Source organism: Siniperca chuatsi, linkage group LG9 (assembly GCF_020085105.1).
Source record: "Siniperca chuatsi isolate FFG_IHB_CAS linkage group LG9, ASM2008510v1, whole genome shotgun sequence".
NCBI lineage: Eukaryota > Metazoa > Chordata > Actinopteri > Centrarchiformes > Sinipercidae > Siniperca > Siniperca chuatsi.
The window spans coordinates 16,254,854-16,280,604 of NC_058050.1; the positions used below are offsets into that span (position 1 = coordinate 16,254,854).

At 41.7% G+C, this 25,751-nt stretch overlaps 1 protein-coding gene across 1 annotated transcript in view; it reads left to right on the plus strand.

Moving 5' to 3' along the window:
• Positions 1–7,055: 7,055 nt before the first annotated feature.
• Positions 7,056–25,751, plus strand: part of kirrel3l (kirre like nephrin family adhesion molecule 3, like) — a 67,965-nt gene continuing 49,269 nt past the window's right edge. Inside the window, exon 1 of the mRNA XM_044207662.1 lies at positions 7,056–7,074. The gene's annotated coding sequence lies outside the window, so the exon portion shown is untranslated. The remainder of the gene's footprint in view (positions 7,075–25,751) is intronic.

The following is a 25,751-nucleotide window of genomic DNA, read 5'->3' on the forward strand; positions in this document are numbered from 1 at the left end:
CCACTAAATCCTAGACACTGAACCTTTAGCTGCCACACTCAAAATGTTAACCATTACTATGGCAGAGCCATATTCTCTTACATTCACTGTTGTAATATATGTACACAATACTGTATTACAAACCTACATAATTAATCTTTCTGCTTAAAACATGGGATTATTCCTGATGGGACAGCATATGAGAGAGATCTTTTATGCAGCTGGTTCATAATTGAAAAATGTGAATTTAATAATTATATTTTCAACTAATGTGGTTGGTTTTGGGCAATACTGTAGAGATGCAAGAGATATGTTCTTGTTGAAAGAGAGAATGGTTTCTTTAGGATCGTGTAGACACAATTCTCTGTTGATAGTTTGGTGCTGTTTAAATAATTAAGCTTGCACTACAGAGAGTCTTCATCTTGAAATTTACATAGCTGCATAGTTTGGGTCATCATATCCCAAAAAGAAAAGCACATGGTGGTGTACGAGGCAGAACAAACAAAGAGATAGTTTTTCTATAGAGGTGTGGGTTGCACAGAGCACAAGCCAAGGAGCTGCACACACCTGGAACAACTACGGACCACAGTGTTTAAAATTTTGAGAGGCATGCACAAGCTGCAATGGTGTAATTTCACATCAACCAGTACAAGAGGCATACAGTGGCCACTTCCTTCTGTCCACTGTAATGTGCTAGCTGACAGAGAAAATCATCTTTCTGTCATTATAGACCCCTGTCAGGCACTGATGACTGTTCACACAATGACAAATAAGTTACACCCCTTTTCCATTAGCAGGGAATGGTTCAGGAACAATGTGCTGCTCTAGCTGTGCAGGATGGAGAAAAGGAGGTGGTAGAGAAAGAATGCACAGACTGTTAGGAGTGTTGTGTAGGGTCTGTGTTGAACAATTGTTAAAAAAAGTTGTTGGAGACAAAAAGTGTGCCAAGGGGACCTCTCCATCAATTTGACAGGGTCCTCCCTTGCCCAGCATGGACTTCTAAGGATGCAGTATACGTATGAATACGAGGGTGCACAGCAGGGGGTTGCATGGCTATAAGGCACTGCAAGTGGTCCTCCCAGATGGTTGTGTCCCACTGCTGGTAGGAGGTCTGCAGCCTTTATCTATGACAGGCAGTAGGTCTTAACATCCTCCATACGCACTGCCATGCTCCAAGCCTGAGGCCCGCGGGGTGAAGTTATGAGAGAGGCAGCGTGTCCCAGCGCAGGGACAATTCCCTGCTTCCCCTAAGTCTTTTTTTTAACTTGAGACAGAAAAGACCTCAATGACAGCCATGAGGATGCTCACTCTGTTCTTTGGCAAGGACTATCTTTCCTGACTGCCACACACACATACTCATGAATGCCTGCACACACATTGACACGCACAAATGCCCCAGCATGGCTTCTTCCTACTCTGAGGGTTGAAGCTGGTCCAGAGCATCAGCATTGTTGGAGAGGCTTAGTGAGAGAAAGAAGGAAAGTCTACCAGAGCAAGAGCAAGAAAGGCTGTGAGACAGAAATGGAGAGACAGACACAGAGATGCCAGGAGACACTGAGCCACAACGCATTCCTAATCGACTTGCTGCCGACTTGCAAGTCCAGCATTCTCATCTGGTCTATGCAAGGTCAACTGTGAGATGTACTGAAACAAACCAAGAGAGACAGAGGAAGGGAGATGGGGAAGGACTGGATGAGTAACTGGTGCAGTGAGTAACTGTTGTTAATAGAGAGAGGTGACAGGATCTAGATTTAGGACAGTGTGTCTGCTGCTATAAGGTGCATTTTAAAAGTAGTTTGCTTCAGTGTCCTCCACAATGCCACCTTGTTACCACTCAAATCTCCAGAAAGTCATTTTTCAGAGAGACCGGTGTGTGTCAGTGTGTGTCAGTGTGGGTTATTCTTTTATCCTTTGACCCAGATTTGAGGGAGAACTGAACAGGGGACATGAAAGACACGGACCTCCCAGCAGAGCCAGGGTCATGTGCAACCTGAACACAGGCGCACACCGGCACAGCCAGCAGAGCAGAAAACACTATTATGCATAGACACAGCCCATACAGACACACATAGCGCACATGCTCCCAAAAATGCATGCATGCGCACACACCTTCAAAAAACTTCATATGATCAAGATCACCCAAAGCAGGGCATCTCACATGGAAATTCTGTCTGACACACCTGCCACAGCTCCCACAACAAGCCTGTTCCTTCTCCCCTCCATGCACATGCACACCGCATATTAGTTCTAATGAGGGAACATGCAGTCACACATATGTATAATCACTGATTATTACTGGCAAAACAGCCCTTCTTTGCACAAAACCTAACTCATGAATATTTACATTTACAAGAAAATACTGCACTCATCCACACCTGTGCATTTGTGTACATATTGAAATTTGTAGCTCTGCATCTATGACATTTTTCACAGTTATGCAGTTGGCGTGGGTGAAATGAAATGGGTTTTACAACAGGACAAAGGTGAGTATGTCTGTGTGTCAAAGGCAGTCTTTTCTGTTGCTTCCAACACAAGACTAAAGAGAGAGGAATTGAGAAGACAGTGACACACAGAGAGAAATAAATATACATTATTAGAGCAGACAAGAGACAGCAGACAAACAAGTTAAATATTATGGTCTGTGTGTGTGTTTGGTTGTCAATACCCTAAGGAATGAAAAAATAGTGAATACTGGGTGCAAACAGATTTAGAGAAAAATTGCAGTTGCAAAATGGACAGATTTACAGTGGGAAACGGGCATATTCACAGGCAGAAACTTGGATGCACCGGAGACACAATATTGGGCTTCCGCCAGTGTTAAATATGGTCCCTCACCTACAACCAGATGGTTCCTCACTTCTGACCGCCACACTTTTATCCTTCTCAGTTTTTGTCTTTCCAACAGTCTCCTACCTCTCCCTCAGGGAGGGTAACAGTTAAATGCTGTCTTTTCAGCCACTCAACTTAGTGGCACAACCGATTGTGCTGTCACATAAAAATAGTCTTTACTCTGGGTATGAGTGACAGGCTTTGGCCAGGCTGCTATGGCCACTGAAATCCCTTAAGGTACACTTCTTGTTAGAGGTGACAAGTCAGCTTGGAGAAGAAAGCCATTACCAGAGAAGAAAGGTATCAGGCAGCCTCCTGCTAGTATAAATTGGAACTAAATACAATGGCTCCAAGCCAAAGAAGTATTCTGGGAAATCTAATATTGCCATTTCCTTGCCTTGCTGGTAATTCTAGTGAAGTTTTCTTTACCTCTTATGAGAAATGTCTTTTGCAGGATTTTTTCTTTCAGAATTGAAGAGCATGTTTCTTTTTTCTTTCATTCAATTAATTTATAAAGTATCTATCAAAGAGCAATGTCCCATAGAGTTCCTGCCAACATTTCTACAACGCCTTATTTAATTTTCTAACTGACTTTTAGAAATCCCTTGTCACCTACTTAGTAATTGCAGCCCTCCTCTCTTCCTCCTCTCTAGTCACAGTAAAGCCTGGGAGCTTGGCCACATGGTTCAGGGTTGGGCTACAATACACAAGGACGAGGGGGGATGAGGAAACTAGTGGGGGTTCAGAGGCATAAAAGTTCCTTTCTTCTCCGCCCTTGCCTCTTTCTTTGAGCCAGAACAGAGGGTTGCTACGGCGATGAGGTTGGTCTGTCTCCCACGGCGTGGTCTGGGAAGAGCAGCAGCTTGCTCTGACATTTACTCAGGCTGGAGGAAACAGAGACGATAGTGGAGAGAAACACACAGACATACACGCACACACACACACACAGCAAGAAGAGAGAGGGGGACTAGTTAGCAACTGGCGGTTGCAGAAATTGGATGTATTAAACGATAACACCTGTAACATCAGAGGGTTGGCACACACATGGAGAACTGGCTGTCATTGCCTTTATCTACACCTTTTTATCTTCTTCTCAGTGTCCATTCATCCCCTCACTTCTATTCCTGGCCTCCATTTTCATTTGCTCTAATTTAGATCTTGCCAGCAAATCAGTAAGCCAACACATATTTCCATCCTAAACGTATTCACTGCCAAACTCACAACCAATGCACAGAAATGAACACAAGCAAACAGACACAGTAAAGACACACAAACACAAACATACAAAACTATGGCCATCCTACTGAGAGGCCAACAAGTTGTGTAGTCAAAACTGGGGAACTTGGCCAGAGATTCTAGTGAACACAGCTCAACAACTTTTGTTTCATATTTCAGTACAGGAAAATTGACCCAGGATATAACGCAGAGTCGCTTATCTTTCGGTATGTGCGTGTGCATGCTTGAGTGCTTCTGCAGCCATGTCATGTGTGCATGTGTAGCTATCCGTGTTGTGTACGTTTTTGGATCTTGCATACATCAACAGGTCAACACAGAAGATCTCCATGCTGAAAAAGCCTGTGACACTTGAAAACCCACAGGAAGTCAAAAACACTTTTCTGATTCATCAAAAGCTGTTCAAGCACTGTCTGTTTCTGATTAAAGGAGACAACAGGCAGCCATTTCAGCAAATACAAACAAGGAAATAGAGGTAAGAAGGAAATGACTGATGTGATGTGGGTATAAGAGATAAGCTTGAGTACAACATACTGCCACATTTACAGTAAACATGTGTTTTTTTCCTAATGGATCAGTTAGCATACCCACAAGAGGCAGAGAAAAAAGAGGAAATGCACACAGTGCAAGTCATGGAACATTCACCATACTGCTGTTAGACGTGGCAACATTTTCACATCCATATGTGCCACTTTAGGGAACTTCAGTAAGAATATGCTAATGCCACTTTTCTCTCTGACAGTGAAATACACAAGGCCCTCTGTCAGTTGTGAATGAGCTTTGTATTCCCCAAGACTGGAGCTCCAGTGGAAATGTTCACTTTTAGCCTCCTTCTGATTCTTCTGAATCTAAATAAAGGCAACTTCAATGGGGCTAGTCTTTATTACCATTACCCACATGAACACAGAGGCAAAAAGACACAGTTTCCCAACATAACAACAAAACTTTTCCTCTTCGCAGAGTACTATCCATCCATATTTCCTGTAGATCACCCCAATACAGTGCACTCAGTGGCATTTGGTCTGTGCAGCTCAAAGCATGAAGGACACTTGAAAAGTACAACAGCAACATTTCTTAAAATTAAAAATGCCACAGCTATGATAATGCAGAGACCTCATTGTGAACAGTTTGAGAACTACTTTTTACCAGTCATTCATCTCCATGCAGTAGGCCAAAGGGGTCAATAACAAAGTCTGTGGGTGATCATGAGCAACTGTGTCACTGCATTTGCAAAGACACTTTGGCTTGTAACAAAGTGCCAACAGTTACATTAAAAAAGAATACACCAAATGGCAAACATTTTGAGAAGGAAGTCCCCTTTATCTATCTTTGTCATTCAAGCTGCTTTTAGTGATTTCAGACCTCTAAAGAAGACTGAAAAACAAACTCAGCCATAATCCTTGATATACTATATCAAGGCCTTATTCTCTAGATGTTGAATGCGGTGCATGAATGAATATTGGTCTTGTATTTGGAAAAAAAATTTTTGCTCTGGTTTGGTCTACCAGCTCATGAGAAAGATATCTTGGCAGTTAGCCTTCCAACTGCCAAGTGCCTGAAATCTGCTAAGAACTGTTGATTGGATGTTGATTCCATGTGGGTTTGGTAGTACTGGCAACATGGGGTTATTGAAATCAACAATATCTGGCAATATCAAAAATATTTATTAATGTAGCTAAAATCCCTAAATTGTCCCCCTCTATGGCGGCAAGAGGTAAAATGGCAAAGCATCAAATTTGTTGTCTTGTTCACCACAATTTAGCAAACTTACATGAATGATGTAGTCATATCGCTAGTGCAATTTACTTTATCCTTTCACACATAATAAAATAGACTCAAAGGTAAAAGGACTATATGTAGACTATATCTTCATTACAGGATAGCAACTTCTGTTATGTGATTTTCCATTAGGTTACTTATTGATGGATGTTAGTTCAGTAACTAGCAAACATGACTAACATTACTATCCAAACACAATACTCATGTGGCAAGTAATTTATCTGAACAGCTATGTTAAGATTGTATTACTATTGAGTAGTAATTATTATTAATATAGTACCTTTCCAAAATTAGCATCATCATCTTTGATTCCTTGTAGTTAATCATTGCCACCATGAGCTTCTGAACCAGGGGGAAAACAGGGGCCATTGCCCCTGTTGCAACATGCCTGAACCCCCCTCTGGCGCCCCCTAAAATGCAATGACGCCCTCTCTCATGAACCAAGGCAAGCTAGGCGTCCTCACTATGCAAAATAGCTATAACTGTACATTTTAATAAAAAGATTTCATAATTTTCTGTCACCTAACAGAAGTAGTGCATAATGAGTACTTTTACTTTTGGTACTTTAAGTTTGATGCTAATACGTTTGTACTTTTACTTAAATATAATTTTGAATACAGGACTTTTACTTGTAACAGAGAATTTGTACACTGTGGTATTGCTACTTTTACTTAAGTAAAAGATCTGAATACTTCTTCCACCACTGCCTAACAAACACTGATTATTTCCTTGTTTCTGCTATGTCTTCCCCACTTTTCATTGAGTTTCCTCAAATGAGTGAAACAGCGCCCCTCTTGCAAGTGCTGATAAGTGTCAGCCAGTTTGTGTGGTCAAAGCCGATATTGCACCCTTAATACCGACGTCTGGTGAAGGTGAAGTTGGCAGTTGGTTAAAAATGAAAGTATTGAACAGCTGGGCGCTGTCACTGTTATGCGACTGCGAAATGGACGGGTCCCTGGAAAAAAATGAAATGAATTGTGAAGCTATACATCCACTAGCCTCACCACAAACAACAGAAAATGAACATTTAAATGAAACAACCGGGAGAGTTAGCTTGTTTTCCAGTGCTGCTAATGATATCAGCTACTATTGTTTTAAGACTAGGTAGCTAGCAGCGATGGATAGATGAGAAAATGAGGAGTCCTCCCAACAACCCAAACAAAAATGACTATCCCAGCTACAAGTGCAGTTGGACAGACATGGATACTCCATCCCCATGAAAGATAACGTTAATGAATGTAGACGTCAAATAACGTGAGTAAAATACACCCTCTGTTTATGTCTTTGCTCGCTGTTTTTTCCTCTGATGGTTAAATGTGTCTATGTTGCTGTCTGTGTGTATCTAACTCCTTGCTGTATTGTTAAGGTTATGTTGGTTATTATATGCTGTACCATGTTTGCCTGGACTCTGAAGCTCTTATATCCACATAGACAGTCAGAACCTGCAGTGCTTTGAATAATGGAATTACCTCAATTTTACATTTTTTCGTAGTTCAGTCACCTGGTGACTGTGTGTGATGTGTGAATGAGCCTGTGCAGAAGGTCTGCTAGTTGCTTGTGAGACTTCCTTCACGCTTGTTTGGTTTTTAAGCTGTGCTGTAGCTAGAATACTGGAGGCCTTGCAGGCTTTTGTATGTCAAGCTTGTAGCTAAGGGTGTGTATTTGATACATGCATTGTTTCTTTCGGATGTAAACATAAATCATTCAAACAGTGTTGGTAAAATTACAAATTTTTTTAATTGGCCACTTATTGTTCCTTAGGTGACTTGCCTGACTTGGCTTCTGAACCATGACAATTAGTGCTTAGTGCAGAGTTAGGCCTATGTTAAATGGCACTCTAAAATAACAGAGCTACCACTGAAAACTGTTTTAACTACTTACCAATTTCTTATGTATTTCTCTATTTTGAAGGTATGTTAAACCACGGGCATAGCCTAGCTTAGTTTAAATCATGTCTGTATATGGGATGATGAATGCTGCTTCACCTAAAAGCAGGAAATACACATTCTCCAACACTGAGGTTTTAATTCTTTGTAGCTAATTGTTATGTTTTCACTAGTATAAAATCTGTGAGCTGCATGCAATTGTGGATATTATGACATCACTTCTATTTATAGATTTTAAAAATACACCCAGTATTGGCTTTGAAAATATATTTTTTCTTGTGCTTACAGTCTAATTCCACTATTAGCATGCTACCTGCTCAGACCATTTTGCCTTCTAAATATACAAACATAACATGATATGACCACTGCAATATTACATTTGTTCCCAAAGTGGGTATCATTTTTCATTGTGCTCTTTATTACATAACTAAACTTACTTTTACAATTTTCTAATTTTCTGGCATGTTGAAATGGAAGACAAAAGCCCCCCCCCCATGCTGTTATGCAGTCAAGTAAGATCTGTCAAAAATCATAAATTGAACTATGCCTTGAATTTAGATATGAAGTATTTCTTTCACTTTTACTCTCTTTGCTTGTAGACTTAGACTCCCTACGATGAACACATGCTTGATTTGGTCATAGCTTCATTTGTATACTCTCTGTCTCTTCAGTGCATGTGGTCACTCCCACCGTGATATGGGAATAAAGACAAACCTAACGATGCTTTGTAGCAGATTTATCCTTCTTTTTGTATGATCTTATCACTTGCCGAAGGTACTTTGCTACAAACCAATTGGGGTCTTGAACTTGTTCCTCTTTGCCACGTGTCCTATCTACCCCTCAGTCTCAGGGGGTCAGTCATTCTGTTGAGGCTGAACTCAGGGGGATAGAAGCAGCAGGAGTGAGCCTGGAGGGGATCTTCTCACCCTGAGACGAGTGATTACTTCGCTGGGACTAAGTTATGCTAATGCATTCATCTCCAAAAGCTCCGTGATTATTTAGAGTTCCTCACCAACTGTTTTAGATTTTGCTCGCTTGCTATTTTATGCAAAGATGCTTTTTTTTCCCCAGCGCTGCGTTGGCACAGCTCTTGCCGAGCTGAGGGAGATAAGAGGGGAGAAAATTCAGAAGATTTTTAAATTCTTTGCCCTTATTTTAATGTGCCCTTGATGTGTGAATGAATGCAAATCAAAATATGTCTCCTGAAAGTATCGCATGTTGCAATTTTACAAAATGACAGTGGAGTGGACTAGAACAGATGATACTGCTTACAGTATATCATTTCCATTATTTCTCTGGACCTCTAAATTGCCCCATGTTTTATTTAAAAGGTTCAACACTTTCACTTTAATCCATACAAACTTGGTGTATTTCCTTCCACTGTCTCAGAACTCAACCCTCTGTTGTCCCATTTGGCCAGTTTTGATGCCATATTCCACCTGGTGCTCTGCATGCTGTTTGCGGTGAGGCAGCGTCCTAGCCTGGCTGTGGTGCTCCTGTGAAGCAGCGTCAGGGGATATCAGCATAATACCAGACTGAATGTGTTAGAGCATATTCCCTCTAATCTTGAGCACACTGTAATCAGAAGAGACTGGGCTTCCTACCACTGTGACCGCACAAACACACGCCATTGGTCTGCTGAGCTATGCAAAGGTGTGTGGGGGGGGTGAGGAGTTGGGAGGAAGAGGAAGTGGAGGTTACAGGGTTCTGAAGAATTGAAGGACTTTTTGGGGGAGGCAGCAAAAAATATAAAGAAAGCAAATGAGAGGAGAGAAGAGGAAATAATGCTGTATCAGATGGGAGTGCGGAGGAGGTAATGGTCAAGAAACAAGGGGAAACAGAAAAAGTTGCAGAGAGATTTAAAAGGATTCTGAAGGCCTGTAGGGATTTGCAGAGAATTTGGAGGAGATTTCTGGAAATGAGAGCACTGCCCAGATGCGCTGCAGAAAGCAGCATCTGCAGCATTAATTACAATAGCCCCCCTCCCTCACCCCCGCCGTACTCCGCCACCTGTTTCCTTTCAATGGCCCCACTATACGTGAGTGAAATCCAGGAATCCACATTCAGCACTATGGCTGATGCAATTGCATACAACCTGCATCCCCCTCCCACCCCTCCATCATCCATCCACACACACATACACAGATACAAACCACTGCAAACAATTCCCTGCGGGTATCTTGATGTCTTATCTATTAGGAGGTGAAACTGAGAAAGAGAGCAAATAAAAGCTCTCTGTCACCTAAGATGTCTTGTCCACGCAGTTTGTTTCTTCCTTGCTGCTGAATTGATTTGGTGAGTCAACCGCTTCACTGATGGAGAGATTGTTGGCCCCAAGAGGACAGAAGCACACTCTGTTTGCGGCGTGACGTGCACATTGCCATGTCAGGGCTGTGTTGTGTCAGTGTTGTGGCCGCTACTTATTGCTGTTATCTGAATCCCAAGATTACATCTGCTCAGCTGGGATTGTTTTCATGCTGCTCTCATGGAAGGATGGTGAAATTGTATCACAGATTAAGCTCAACCTATTTCACAACATTCTGGCCAGCAATGAGCTAAGATGTGGGTCGATCTTTACCTTCTAAGCTCCTGGGGTGAGAGCAGGACAGTGTCCATAAAGTAACAGAGATTGTAATATAGTATGTCAAATCTCTCTAAAAGAAAGATCTGCAAAGAGGATTCGTGGTTAAAAAAAAAAAAGCATAAGATCAACTCTAAGTGTCTGCAAATTTCCCTCATAAGACAAAGTGGTAAAAGCCTGGGCTTATCTGAATGGAGGTGAAGGATTGATGGGGGCATGTAAAAGTAGTGCAAGCCTCTTATAATTGAAGATCTCTTGCAGAGAGAGAGCATGCTCATGTGACAGACCACACCTCCCTGCTTAACCCGCAGACTGTCAGCTCTATTTCCCCGTCTGGCCCAAATACTGCTGGGCTTTTCCAACTGATCAATTAAATAATTTAGTGGCAATTTAGAAATTTGCTGGTTAGATGTTGGATCAATGGTATGGATTACAGAAGTCAGAGTTGCATCTGACACATGGCTGTCGAACTAGCACCAGTTAGAAACAGCAGTAACAAATAGTATACTGTACTTGTACTCCTGAAGGATTTTTTATCTGTCTCTCTTTTACTCACACGTTCACATCCACGCACATCTCTTGCTCAAGCAAGAGAAAGATATATAGAGTGAGATCAACAACAGAGGAGGGAATATAAGAGTAAGCTACAGTGAAAATAATATCAACTGTTACAGCACTAATGAACACCAACACGGAGGCAGAATAGAGATAGAAAACTACATTTCCTTTTTTTGCCGCTTGACCTCCTGCTGAGATTCAGAGGCTTTAATTCTCCTGGTGATGTTAGGATCCAAACAGCTACAGTGAATAAACAAGATTATCCATTTGGACATGCCAGTAAATCTTATCATATTGGAGCAGGGAGAGGGGCTGGGAAACAGGACCAAAGCAATAAGGTTGACATAGGCCAAGAAGCAGGCAGCCATGGTTGCTAAACACAATTGCTCCCTCAAACAAATCTTCCTATTTCCTTTTGTGACTTACTGTAGATTTTATTCTTCATTTGTGGGGGGAGACAGTGATGTTTCATATGTTGTGGCAGCAAAAATGATCACTCTTCATAGGTGTGAAGCATGTACTGTATCAAATATTCTCTGTCAGATATTAATCACCACTGGAGTTGCAGGAAGGCTTCATTATACCAGTCATTTTTCTTTCTTCCCCTCTCTCATTTCATTTCACACTCAAAACATAAAATCTTTGCAAAATGGAACTCTCCGAAGGTTGCTACTAGGAAAGAATGTCTTTTCAGAAAGCTGTATAACTATTATGCTTGAGGGTGCTCTCATCAGTTTGAATCGGATTTGGTGACGATAAAAGGGGAATGTCTTACAAGGTCTCTATATGCTCAAATTCTAGCCAAATTGTCTTGCTCAATGTAAAGCGATATAGCGCAGAAGTCTGTTGTTGTTAAGCGGCCTTGTGGCAGATTTGGTTCTTAGCATGAGGCAAACAGAAGCTGTGCAGCGTGCTGTAGGGCTGGGCGTGTTGAAGGTTGGAGGAAGTCAGAGACGGCAGAATTCACCAGGCTCCACCAGACACAGAGGCAGCCGGTGGTGCCACAGACCGGTTAGTCAGGGAGTGATTCCCGATTCCATCATGAATGTCATGCCTCATCATGATGAATTCTTGTAACTGAGATCATCAGCTGCAATTTTTATGAGACCATAACCTGTAAATAAGTTGATTACAATGGCAAACATAATGTGGGCCGGGGGGCTGGGCAAGAAACATCACTTTGCAAAGCATACATGACAACAACAGAGATTTAGGGCTTATGAGAGCAGAAAGATGTGGGACTTGTTACCACAATATATTTGACATGAACATGCAAAAAAAAGATTATGATAAAAAAATGCAACACACATACACAAGCACAGTTGATATAGGGATGACAAAAAGAGGGAAAAAAATAGATTTTTTTTCTTTCTCTGTCTCTGAGCTGACGCTGATCTTCTCAAATCCCTGTGTATCTCATGTTAAATCCGTGTAATGTGGATTAAGACCTGTTGAAACATATATATATATATAGTTATATCACAGGAACAGATTGGGGCGGATTTCTTTGCCAAATCCTTACTTGTTAGCCCTGGAAAAAAAATGACATTACCGATATGAATGGGCAATAGGGCAATATGACACTATACATACCATCAGATGGCATCAATTTGTCATACTGCTTATATGCCTTGGTAGCTATCCCTTTAACATCTGTGGATGTTAAAGGGATAGCTTTGGGCAATTAATGATCAGGTTGTCAATGTCAATGACTGGATTAGCCAAAACAGACATCCGTGTTGGGTTATTTTTACCCATTAGCTATTTCTCAATTGATTTACCTTACAGTTTATTATATATTAATTACATGTATCGTTATATAGGAATTAATACATCCATACACCTCTTATTTACTGCAATTAAAGGTAAGGAAACAGCCTGACTGTTTTCACATGCGGATATGCAAGATGTGTCACACACACACACACATCTATGATGCCACTTAATCCCTGTTCTGTGCAGCCTGCGTCACACACTATCCATTAGGGCAAGCTTTTTTCCCAACATGCCTCCAAATCCTCTTCTTTTTAGCACAACACTAAAAAAGATGCAGCTACTCCATGATTCCCTACTGAGTCTCACTGTCAAATGGCCATTTCTTCTCTTCTCACTCACTCCCCTCAACTGTTCATTCATGAAGGTATCTTCAGTTGCTAAATTAAACCCTCCTAGTCAAGTTTCAGGGTACTACTACTAAAAAAAAAAACTACTTCCTTATCATGCATAGTTTTTGAAATCTGTGTTCTTGCTGCTATTATCATATAATAACCTCCATTCATGTTATGACCTCCTGCCATGAAAACAAAAAAAATCCCATACTGAATGACAACTAGAGAGACACAAACAACAGCAGCAGCAAAGATGTAAATATTTTCCTAGCCCTGAGAAATTAATAAATAACCAGCTAGTCCTTCTTTACCACGTGTGTTGAACTCCTGCTAGATGCTGTAATGTTTTCATCCCACAAATAAATATCAGCCAGGTGAAAATGATGTTTTCTCCCGACTCCACCAGGAGACCGGGCTCAACCCACCAAAAGAGCTAGCAGCTGTCGGCTGCAGGTGAGCATAAGGCATGAAAGATGGTGAAGTAATGAATACACCAGATCTGAGTGACTTACACTTTCTAAGACCTGCTTTGAATATTTGTATAGAAATCGCTATTGTGCTGGTAATTCTTAGTCAGTCCCCCCCCCACAACACTCACCCACCTTGCTCCGTGTCTGATACCTTTTGATCCCAGTAGGAGTAGAAAGATGAGTGAAAGAGACAGGGTGAGACAGACAAGAAGATAGAAATAGATTGAAATACTGTGTGTGTGAGAGAGAAAGATTGAGTATGTTTGTGTTGGCATTATGCATTCAGCTTACATATTTGATTGTGGCTGAGACAAAGCACTATATACCCAATATGTTCCCAGTGACCGTCTCCTCCATGTCCATCTCCAGTGTCACACATGCCACTTATTGCATATCAGTGCAATGCATGTACAGCAAGATGCTATGAGTGCATGTGTGTGTATAGATATTTGTGTGTGCAGGGGGTTTGAATGAATTGAGCTGTTTTGATACAACCACTGATCCAGTCTTGGCACCACGCTTATTGAATGGCTGCCTGAGTACTCTAATAAGGTAATATTACCACACCAAATGATGAAAAATTCATGTTACAAGTTGGTGTTGGTGCAGACGGCTCTCAGGAATTTCATTTGTGGTTTGATATTCTTACTTGCCAGCTCAGCAGGCACTATTGTATGATTGGAACAGAAAAAAAACACACTTAGGGCTGAAAGCCCAAGCTATTACCATGAATAGCCTGGAGACACAGTAGCACAAGTGGAAAAGTGTGTTTGTGTGTGCGCCTCTGTGCTTTATGTATGAGTGCATACTGTAGGTGTATGTGTGTGCTTGTTTGTGTATCTGTGGGAAGCGCAGGTGAAGGCATGCATACTGAATGCTAATTGATCATCCTGCCCATCTCATTGGCATTGGAGAGCTTGTTCAGCTCTGATAAGTGCATTTATGGAAAAGTCAGCACAGCTTTATCTCGTCATTGCAGGTTAGATCACAGATAAAAGGATTGGACTCCAAAAAGTAAATAAAAAAATCAAGCCTGAGATAAGCCACCAGCGTCTAAGCTATACCAGCTTGCTTCAGACTCACACTGCATCGTGACTGCTCATCAGTATGGCCCCTATCACTAACCCAGGGCTCTGTATGAGGCCTCACTATGACCACCGAGGACGGTTCAGATAACATTTTCCTGGAGAAACCACTGATGTTATATTGTGCTGCTTATAGTTGTCTTGGGCTGATTTTTGAAATTTCATGCAAACGAGTTTTCCCCCTAAAGCTACAGTGGAGCAATCATCCTGGGTAACATTTTTCTGGTATGTAAATTCAGACAGCTATACCTTCAAAGCATTTAATCCCACTCTACCCTTTTTTTATTCTTCCATACACTCAGGTCTCTATTTCCCTTCCTCACCATTCTCTGCATCTGTTTTCTTCTGTATCTCTTGGATACATTCCTTTCTCTCATCCACCTCAACACATTCTACTGACAACTTTCTTTCTCCCTTTCTAATATCCCCATTCATTTCTATGCCCCCAAACCTCTCTGTCCCTCCTCTCCTCTATGTGTCGAAATAAGGCTCCAGCAGTGGACCCTTAGGGTGATGGTGATGGAATGCATTTGGGGGGCAGCAGCTTTCTTTCTCCAACCTGCATGCAAAATCATCCCAATGGGGAATCACTGGCTCCTGTTTACACCAAGAGGGGTGCAAGTACCATGGTAACACCATTGCTCTCCCTAAAACCCTTGGCACATTGGCCCGCATAATCACCCCCAGTTAAAACGTTTTACTGTTGGATAAAGAAAAAAGCTGAGGAGAAAAAAAATTGGCTGAAAGTATGCTGGCGCACATCCAGCCACAGTGGAAGTCTGTTTTTTAAATTCCTGTTTCATGTTTCTTGACTTTGAAATTAAATTTATGAGCATGACAGAATGAAAGATACCTTTATAGTTGCAGAAACACATACTGTACACATAAATCCTACTAGAATCAAGTCGTACACTGTACACACAGACGCCCAAAAAAGTAAACAGTGGAAAAGGCACAACAAAGGCCTCACAATAGAAAAATCAAGAATGCACATATGCAGCCATGGACACATGCATAAAAACTCTCTCACACACACTCAGTGCTGTCAGGAACTGCAGTTTTTCTCCCTGGCAGAGTGCTCTGGGTAATTCATAGTATTTTTGGTGAGACTAAATGCTTTGCCCAGGATTCCATTTAAAAAAACTATTTATTGATTTCCACTGTGGAATTTTTTGCAGAGTGACCCCGGCAGTTAAATATTCATAAGCCATTAAAAATAAAAGATGCACATTTTGTACGTTTGACCCGTTGTTATGTACAGTACAGTCCATAATCTGTTCAATCCAGTATACTGTCCCACTCAGGTGAAGCGGGCGCTGTTTTGCAAACAGAAAAACACCATTAGTTTCCCACATGTTCAGCGTTGATTAGAATTGGATGAAAGAGACTGAAATCTCCTCATTTGGCAGATAGAAAGGCCCAAAATATCTTCATAACATTGTGCTGTTGCTGTTGTTGTTCCAAAAATGCAGTTTTTCTCTTCAGATTTAAAAATTGCCTTCCATTATAACATTTAGATAAGCTAACTGAAGAGTAATACAAAATGAAACTAGGAATGCCATAAAACTTTTAATTAAGATGTGGATAAGTTTGAGAAGAGAGAATTGCAGAGCGTATTCTTGAGCATCCCTTTATGGAGAGTGAGGGAGATGAAGGAGAAGACAGTAAGATGTAGAAAGCAGGTGGAACAGGAGATGGAAGTACAAAGGTCAGCTTTATTCCCTTGGAAAAAATGAAATATCCATCTCCTCTTTATCCAATAATGAGCATTAACTTGGAATTTTACTGAACTGACACTCCATCTGAAGGTATCAGAGGAAAGTTCCAATCTTGTTTTTTTTTCTCATCTGCTCAATACAGTCTTATTTAGTTCTTCAATAAGCTTTTCACATGTCTGTCGTTGCAGGACTAGGACTCACTGGCTCAGTGTGAGTCCCCCCATCCTGAGAAATTATGCATTGGCTGCGATGCTCTCTGCTGAATCCCCGCTGGGGCTGAGCGGTGTTCTTGGATGCAACTCAAGTCTAATCATCCAAACCAAGTTTAAAAGTAGCCATGGGTAGTTTTTCAGTGGTGGGGAGGAAGGACCACCATGAGGGTGCCCTGCAGAGATGCTCTGCAGAGGCAGTAGGCAGCGTTATCCAACCACCCTCGCATGAAGCGGGACAGGTAATGAAAGGCAGAGACATAGATGAGTGATCTGCCTGCAGGACTCACTGGTCTTGATTAGTGCTTGTGTGCTCCTGTGTGTTCTGACTGTGAGTGTGCGATTTGTTTCTGCTGTCATTAAATCACTCACTCCATATTACATTCATAGCATTTGCTCAAAATGTTCCCACGCCTGGGCCATTTGGTTCAAGAACATTTGGTCCATCTCGACTGTCTTATACACGTAATGTGACAACTTATGCATCATGTGTCACCATGCAAATGTATGCACGTTTGCATAATTAGGAAAATAATTTGGATCTTCTTTAACATCACACTACCATTGATCAGTAGAAGTAGGGTATTTATTTATCCAATGGCATGGTTTTATTATCCTGTTGTAGTACTCGAGATTGGTCTTGGTCTCAAGACCACTTTTTGAAGGTCTCTGTCTCGTCTCGGAATCAACCGCATTTTTACTCTGTCTTGTCTGGGTTTCAGACATAGAGGACTCTGGATTTTATTTCAAGACCGGTCAAGACCACAACTATGGAGATATCATTTAATTGCCTGTGCATTGTCTGATCATTACTGTGACTGGATGTAAAACTTCAAATGCAACCAATAACTTTCTCATTCATTTCTAATTTGAAGTTTTTGTTACTGTTAACGGTTGTCACCCCTCCCCACCCCCCTTCACACAAACTCCAAGAAAGTGAATGCAGTAGACAGGAGAAGCTGTGGCTGTCTGGGAGGAGATGTCAGTCAGATCTTCTGCAATAACATCTGGCTACCTAAACCACAAAGAGTTCATCTGCAAAGCAGCATTCAAATGAAAACACACAGCAGTATGTAGCTAAATTTGGCAATGCAATGCTTACTGAGACAGCTGGGACCACGTCAAACTTTTATCGGCAATTAGAAAAAAAACATAAACAAAGGTGAGCTAAAGTCTGGATCCCACCAGGCATTCCGGCTGAGTCGCGTTCTGGCTGTGATGCGGCCGCCAGAGCTGCTTGTGGCCATTCTAGACAATCCCACCAGACGTGCCGCAGTGTCCCAGAAGCGGCTCTCCGCTCTGCTCCGCGGTGAATACGCGGCAAGTCTATTTTTGACTGAAGCCACATCAAGCTGCACAGAGCAGATGAACCGGGCAGGAAGTCAGACACAGACTTGCTAATGTTAGCAATCTGCCTCTGCACCAAACCTCTTCAGAAATCTCTTAACCCCTCACCCAAAGAGATTTAGCAAATATTAGCTATACATATTACTGTAAAACTACAATTAAAAGCTAAAATTAGACATATTACTGGCCCGGTGTGGCTACATGTTTTGACATTGGTCTCAATTAGACGCTGGGTCTGTATAAATGTATATATGTATAAAACCTCTTAAAGCCCACTGGGTTGCCCGCTTGAGCTAGTTCTAAGCTGCTTAGATTGCACATACAGATATAAAGGTTTAAACTTTTGTCAATGGATGTGCTACACATCGTTAGATCTCCACAATTCAATCATTCAGTTCATTTTACGGACACCATAAGCACCAAAGTATAATTCATTCAGATTTACTGGCATGGTAAACAAGAGACATGAAAAAAAGTGGCGACTCCCTACCTTTGAAGTGGTCATAAAGTCCAAATATGTGTCCATTCCTCAATTATTTATATTCCTTTAGTCTGTAAGGGTCCACTTATCAAAAGAATCAAAACGTTTTTCATAAATAAATTATCCAAGTAATGAAATAACGACAGTAACCTTCGGCTTTCATCCTAGGCTAGGCTACCTCTCTTTCTTTCTCTCTCTCTCTCTCTCTCTCTCTCTCTCTCTCTCCCTCTCTCTTTTTCTCTGTGCATCAGAACTAGATCAAATGAATGAGTCGTAAATTATATGTTATGCAATTTTTATACAAGTAATATTCATACTGGTTTGAATAAAACATTTTATAGTATTTCCCATCTTTGCTGAGCAAAAGTTTTGTACGAAAGGAATTGAAAGCTTGTCCCAAATATAGGCAGGTTGACTTCAGTGATTGAAGCAAATAAAAGCCCTGGCTATTATTTTTTTAGTTTATATATTAAGTTTTATGGTAAGTAAATATTGTATGTTTCAGGGCGCTAGTTTCAGTTGCTTGCCAGCTATTTGCCACCTAGCTAGGTTCGCAAGCTACCTAATTTAGTTAACATATATTGAGGGATGTAAAGCTAGCTAATGCAGTGTTAACTTTTGAAATTGAGGGGACGGGGCATGTGGTGACAAATTGTTGTTCCTAAGTTACGTTTTTGCTTGGTCTTGGTCTTGACTCGGTCCTGCCCTGCATTGGTCTTGGTCTTGACTTGGTCTCAACCCTTTAAAGTCTTGATCTTGTCTTGGTCTCGATACACTCTTGTCTTGGTCATGACTTGGTCTCGATTTAGGTGGTCTTGACTACAACACTGCTGCCTCTGGTTGTTATTGTAGCTGTTTGGCACGAGCATGAGTTTAGTAGCATGAGAAGAAATGAGTGCATGTTGTGTATTACATATTTTTGTCCTTCGAATACTGCTTTGACATCAGATTAGTGGCCTTGAAAATGCATTGGTAAACTGTGTGAAATAGCTGACACCAGGGTCAAACTCTGATTAGTAGATATTTAGTGCTCAACCAGTGTAATTGTCACACCTCCTCAACTTGGTCTCACCCTGGGTCCAGTATGTATGCTAGTAACTCAGGGGCCCAGATCAAGATGCTACAGTATTACTGGGTAATGAGTGTGAGAATGTGATACAGTAAGTGGGAGGCAGCATTTACTAACATAAAGAAACCACACAGCAAATGTGAGGCACACAGCAAAAAGAAATTATTCAAACTAACACCCTCAAGATGTATCGTAGCTCATTGCCATCAAAATAATCATTAGCCCCCACCTTCTGACTGCAGTAAAATAAGACAAGAAGCAGAACACCCTTCCCCAGTGCTCTCCTATCTCCTATCCCTTTATCCTCTTGTCATTTACTCCTGATCCCTGATTTCTTTTGTAAGCCGACTTCAGTTGGATACCCCTGTAAATGCTTTGAGATTCAATGATGATATCACTCCTGAATATGCTTAATTACAAGCACGGCTGTGGATAACATGGATGTGTTTACACTAAATCAGGCAAAAACACAAGGACTGAAAAACAATGAAGATATAGGGCAGATGACAGCTGACTCAAGACGGGCCTAATATGTTTTCAGCCCATCACTCAAAAACAGTGATGAGCTGCAAACCACTAATGCACCTTATTCTACCCAATACTGAATTAATCACTACATCTTTTACTTGTGATGTTGTGTTTGTTTGTTGGCAAACACAGTCTGTGTTTGATAGTTACTGTGATTGTAAACTGGAGATTACTGTTGACTCCTGTAAGACTTCCAGCTGGAAATACAATAAAGCAATAATATAGCACCCATTTCCTTTTTCTTCTGCTAGCCACTCACTTCTAAACTAAGCAGCAAACACAAACTCTTAAGGCTGAATGATGTTTCTGCATTGAGGTGTTTGAGGTACCTACATGATGTGGTGTGCACCTCCTCAGAAATGTAATTACAGTACAAATCAGGGCTACGGGGATGTGTGGAGACTGAAAGAATTGTGATTGACCCTCGTGAGCTGCTTTGTGTTTCCCCCCCACATGTTTCCAGTGCTAGTAGTGCTAGTTGATATGTGGAGACAACATTCAGCAGGTTAAAGAAAGGCTAAGTCATTTTCTCTTTTACAATAATGCTAGACAAATACCTATTTTGTTAACTAGCAAAACTATTTCCATCTCAAACTTTGTCCTTGCTGCATTTGTTGCTCTCTATCAATAAGCCTGGGTTGGTCTAAAGAGAACATCTCCACACGCATCTCCTACGTTCTTACCTCACAAATAGGATTTTCTCTCTTGTTGTAGAAAATACCTGATCTTCAGTTTCTCATTTTAATTGTGGTGTTCCTCAAGGGTTCATTCTTGGGCCTCTGTTATTTTCAATATACATGCTTACTCTCAGCCAGATCATTCAAAACCACAGTGTCTCCCACCATTGTTATGCGGATGACACTTAGTTATATGTCCCTTTTCAGTCCAGTAACTCTAGCAGTTTATATAATCTCCTTACCTGCCTCAAGAATGTCACAATTTTTTTTAAATTGAATGATGATAAATCTGAGATCATAGCCATTGGTCCAGCAAACTCTGCCAGCCTGGTTCACAGCAAGCTCGTCTCCCTTACTCAAAATATGAAGCACGCTACAAGAAATCTTGGCATAATATTTGATGCAGATCTCTGCTTTGATGCTCAAGAGAAGAATGTTGTTCATTCATGTTTCTTTTCATTATAAGGTTATACATGTTTTTATTTTTTCTCACGTGGACTACTGTAATGCACTTTATGCTGGTAGCAGTCAGAGCTCCCTTCATCAACTCCAACTGGTGCAGAATGCTGCTGCCTGAATTTTAACAGGCACAAAGAAATATGAACTCGACTCCTGTGTTAGCCGACTTCACTGGCTACCCGTTTTTTTCTGTGTTGATTTAAAAATTGTACTGATTACTTTTAAAGCATTAAATGGCCTTGCTCCAAATTATATAAAGGACTTATTGACTTCCTATGTGCCTGGGTGTTCTCTGAGATCAGGGTGCAGCTTTACTGGTTGTTCCTAGATCCCGGCTCGTGACTAAAGGTGACTGGGCCTTTGCTGTCCGACCCCCGAGACTGTGGAACACTCTAACCATTGAAATCCCATTATTATAAGTGTGAGAGACCGTAAACATGATTACTTCAGGTGTATGAAGAAACACAACACTGCTTGATAACGCAGAACACATCATCTAGGGTTGTGGCCTCACAGTCAGTAGTTAAAATTTTATGCTGAACTATAAATACAGGTAACTACACTGTGACTACTGCTACACCATTGCGGGAAGCATAATTCAGCCTTTAGTTTGTTTATGCTAGGGATGCAGCTGCTCAGTTGAAGTGGGCATTTCACCCATACAAGTTATTTTACTCTTTTAGTGACTTCTGTTTTTTTACAGCAGTGGTTCTGACATATGGAGCTGTGCTAGGGAGAACTAATAGAAAGTTAATCTGCCCCTGATTCCCATGGCTTGGCCAAACTCCCCCCTTTTAATAAACTAGGTCACAACTAAGCAGAGCCAATCTAGGAGAAGAAAAAGCCCCACCAACTAAAAATAAAAAGTGTGGTACAAAAAGGGAAGAAAACAAAAACAACACCATTAAGGAATCAAAATTGGATCTCTTTGTTCTGAATTTGGATCATTCACAACTTAATTCTTGCACTGCGGTGCGAAGGGGTGGATACTGCTCGCAGGCCAAGAACACCATTATCTTTGGATTAAACAATAAAAGAAGAAAGCTCTGCATAGCCTACAAACACAAGTCAACCTGCGGCCTTACACATGAACACAAAGCTGATGTAATTGACTATAGACATAAGCTGCAGGATGTAATTGAAACAGTGCTGACAGCAGTGCAAAAGACTAAACAGACACAATTGAAGCAGGGTGAAAATGGCAGCAGATGGTACTTTTCTTGTGGTTTGTGATGCAGTGAGAAGCTTGTGTTTAGTTTTCCTGGGTCATCTGTTCTGTTGAAAATATGGTAGACACATTTCCTCTGTCATCTCTGATAACACAATAGTTAGGCTTGTGTCTTTCAGACTGCTGGCCACCTCTCTTCTCCACATCTATCCTTTCCTCTCCTCTCCCGGGTCTTTCCTGCACTTTGTCGTGGCAACCCTGCAGGCATGCTGTCTCTCCTCCTGAGCTCAAAGATTCTGCAGCACCTTGGATGTGCCTCTCGTGGGAAAGAAGACGAAAAGAGAGCCTAAGAGCAAGAGAAAAAAGGAATGTAGGAGAGGTGAAAGATGGGATAGATGGGGAAAAATGAGTTGTGTTTTCATGTTCACAGCCTGTCCTTTTGATGTACACACCAAAACAACCTGAGGCCCACAGCAGCCAATCCCAGTGGCTAACATGACAGTCGGCTTGGCAGCCACTATTCCCGCCCTGTCCTGCTGTGCTCACTACCATCCCCTCCCTATCCTCTACCTTCATGGCGTCCCCCACTACCCAACCCTCCATCTCACATGCCAAAGCACATTTGGCACCCCAGGACCAAGACTTCCATTTATGCCAACCAGTCTCACTATGTTGCCAATGGTTTTGGAAACAACTCGCACCATGAAACTGGCACACCATACGCAACAGAAAATGCTGCCCACTTACACTCAACTTTCTAAATAAAAATGATAGGCAGGGAGAATCCTCTTTGTGTGAGAGATCTCTATTGTACTGATCCAAAAATGAGAAATAAGAGAATGTAGGATGCAGACTCACAATCAACAGTTTTGTGTTAGCACAGCCACACACAAACACACATACAAACACACTAAGCATTATTCATTTTCATTACAGAATTCATAACAATGAAAAGGCCAGTGCCAAATAAAAATAATTACAACAAAGGAAAGAATACTAATTAAGATATGGATAATCATTATATGCATACATGGCCAGCAGTGTTGTGATCATGACTGTTATTGTTTTTTATTGTCTTTCATCTCTGTTAAGAGGCGATGAAAATCAATGGCAGGCTCTCCCTGCAGCTTGGCAACTGACTGCAGCGCACTGAAGAGGATGGCGATGGCTCTCTGTTACAGCTCTCTCCTCCAATACACACACACACACACACACACACACAGTCAGGCACATCCACATGTGTACTAAGACTGTACACACACACACACAGACACAAACTTCTCTCACCACTGGCTGCTGCGGAGGGAGATTGCTATCAGGGCGAGGCAGGGTTTTAATTGATCTTGGTCACAGTGTAATGTGAGGCAAGGATTAGCTGTTATCGGTGGAAGGGAAGAGGGAGAGGGAAGGGTTTGGGGAGGAGATATCACAGTCCCTGACGTTAAAACCCGCTGCCCTTGATGACAGGAATTCTGTGATGTGACCCACAAAGATGTGAGAGTGCTGCTGGGAAAGTGCAAGTGGAAATCTGGGCAGTGGAGAGACAGGCGACATCAAGCCGAACTTAATCCCAATTTCCCTGTGACGTTTTGGGCCAGATCTTGGCTATTTCGAGCCCTATGTGGAGCAAGGGATAGAGCTGGTGTCAGGGTTCGGCCTGTGCTATTTAAATCCACAACTTGTTATTAAGCTTTATTGGAGCATACACGACATGAAAGTGAGGCATGTTTGATTATTGGCAGGTGAATCATCAGAGAGGTAAAGGCCATAAAAGGCCGGCCTGGGAAGAAGTATGGGACTCCCTTTGCATCATACTCACGCATCTACTGGCATCCAGAGTCTGAGTTTCTGCAGTCTTTGCAATTCCCTATGGTTCAATAAAATGGGAGATAAATAAGGTATAGGGCAGACAGGGTCAACATTAATAACCAAATTACACAGGTTCAAAACATAGTGGTGTGTCCTGTGGCCGCCACACATCATTGGGGACGGATATAACTTTTTTTTTTTTAGAGCCACAGATTTCAAAGAGTGCTTTCGCTGTAGCTTAAATGCCAGGGCAACATGAAAAAAGCAGTAGAGTGTGCCAGTTGGTGAAGCTTCAAACTGAATGAGAGAGAAAAACATCACAGCTGAAGAGGGATGGCTGCTTCGTTGTTTCTCTGTACAGAGTTTTCTTCTTTTTTTTTTTTACCAAAGAGAACATTGTGAAATTCCTAATCAGACAAAAAGAAACAGGGAACTTGGGAACAGAGACTGTAAACAACACAGAGAGCAGAAAAGCTACATGGCTAGTGGTAAAGCAGCTGTAACTCTCCCATCCCATGACTTTGTACATGGCATGGAGCTATGCTTGGTTTTGCTCAAATGTATTTCATTGATAGTGGAGGCTGACAGCTTGAGGGGGTGTAGACAAGCAAAACAAATCATCCTAGCCATGAATCTGTTGCTTCTTCTGCTTCTCTTTTCTCCTCTTGGACAGTTTTCTCATTCAGCACTCTCCACTGACAGTAGACTTTAGTTCAAGAGCCTCTTAACAGTCTCCCTCACCCTACTTCACCCCCAGCCACCCTGCTTTTCTCTGAGTTCCCAAGACAACGCTTAACCCAAAGGATGGATGAAAAGTCAGAGGCAGCAGAATGTTCAGTTTCTCCACAGAGGATCCAGTAAATGAGACAGGATTTGATTTGAGTGTTGTGTTGCATTAGATGCATTTGTAACTTTGTTGTGCAAATGGCCAATACAGTATACAGTAATAGCATCCTCAGAGCTACTGAGAAACAAGATAGTATCAGCAATCAAGTCCTTTTCTTACACTGAACTCCTGATTTATGACGTATAACACGCTAAACTATGATTGGCATGCTATTGATTTTCATATTGTATAAGCTAATTAAATTAGGATGTTTTATTACCTCCAGTATGAAGCATTATACTGTACAATCTAACGCACACACACACACACACACACACACACACACACACACACACACACACACACCTTATGAGCACCAAACATCTCTGTGCCCCAACTCATTCAGGGCCATAAAAACATATTTATGAGAGCATCAGGCCATTGAGCCACAGCAATGTTTGCCATTTTCTCTGCGCTCTATGATTCCATCCAAGCGTCAAGATTGATTCTGAGAGCTCCTACTGTGTCACCCTCCATAAGGAATATGTATAATTCAACAGCCTGTTTTTTCCCCCCTTTTTTTTATAAACATACACTCATACTATTACCAGCCCTCAGCGACGAAGCCATCCAAGAAAAAAAAGGGAGATTTGTCTGCTTGGGGGACAGAGCATAGCGGTGGTGGGGGAGTTTCTGGTGTTGGTGGATTGGTGCAGCTTTTTATTCCCCTCAATGCCCCGAGTGCTGCAAACACAAGTCCCATGTTGTTCTTCATGCAGAGACACTAAGAGACTGTCACATGGTAGGACACTGCCAGCTGAACAATCACCACCACCAATCCTGCCTGGCAACTGTCAACCTGTCATTTCTAATGGCCACGGTGGGCAAGATGCTCACACAATAGGCAGGGCAGTCAAACACTCACAGCAGCCCGGGCTTTGTACCTTAGCCT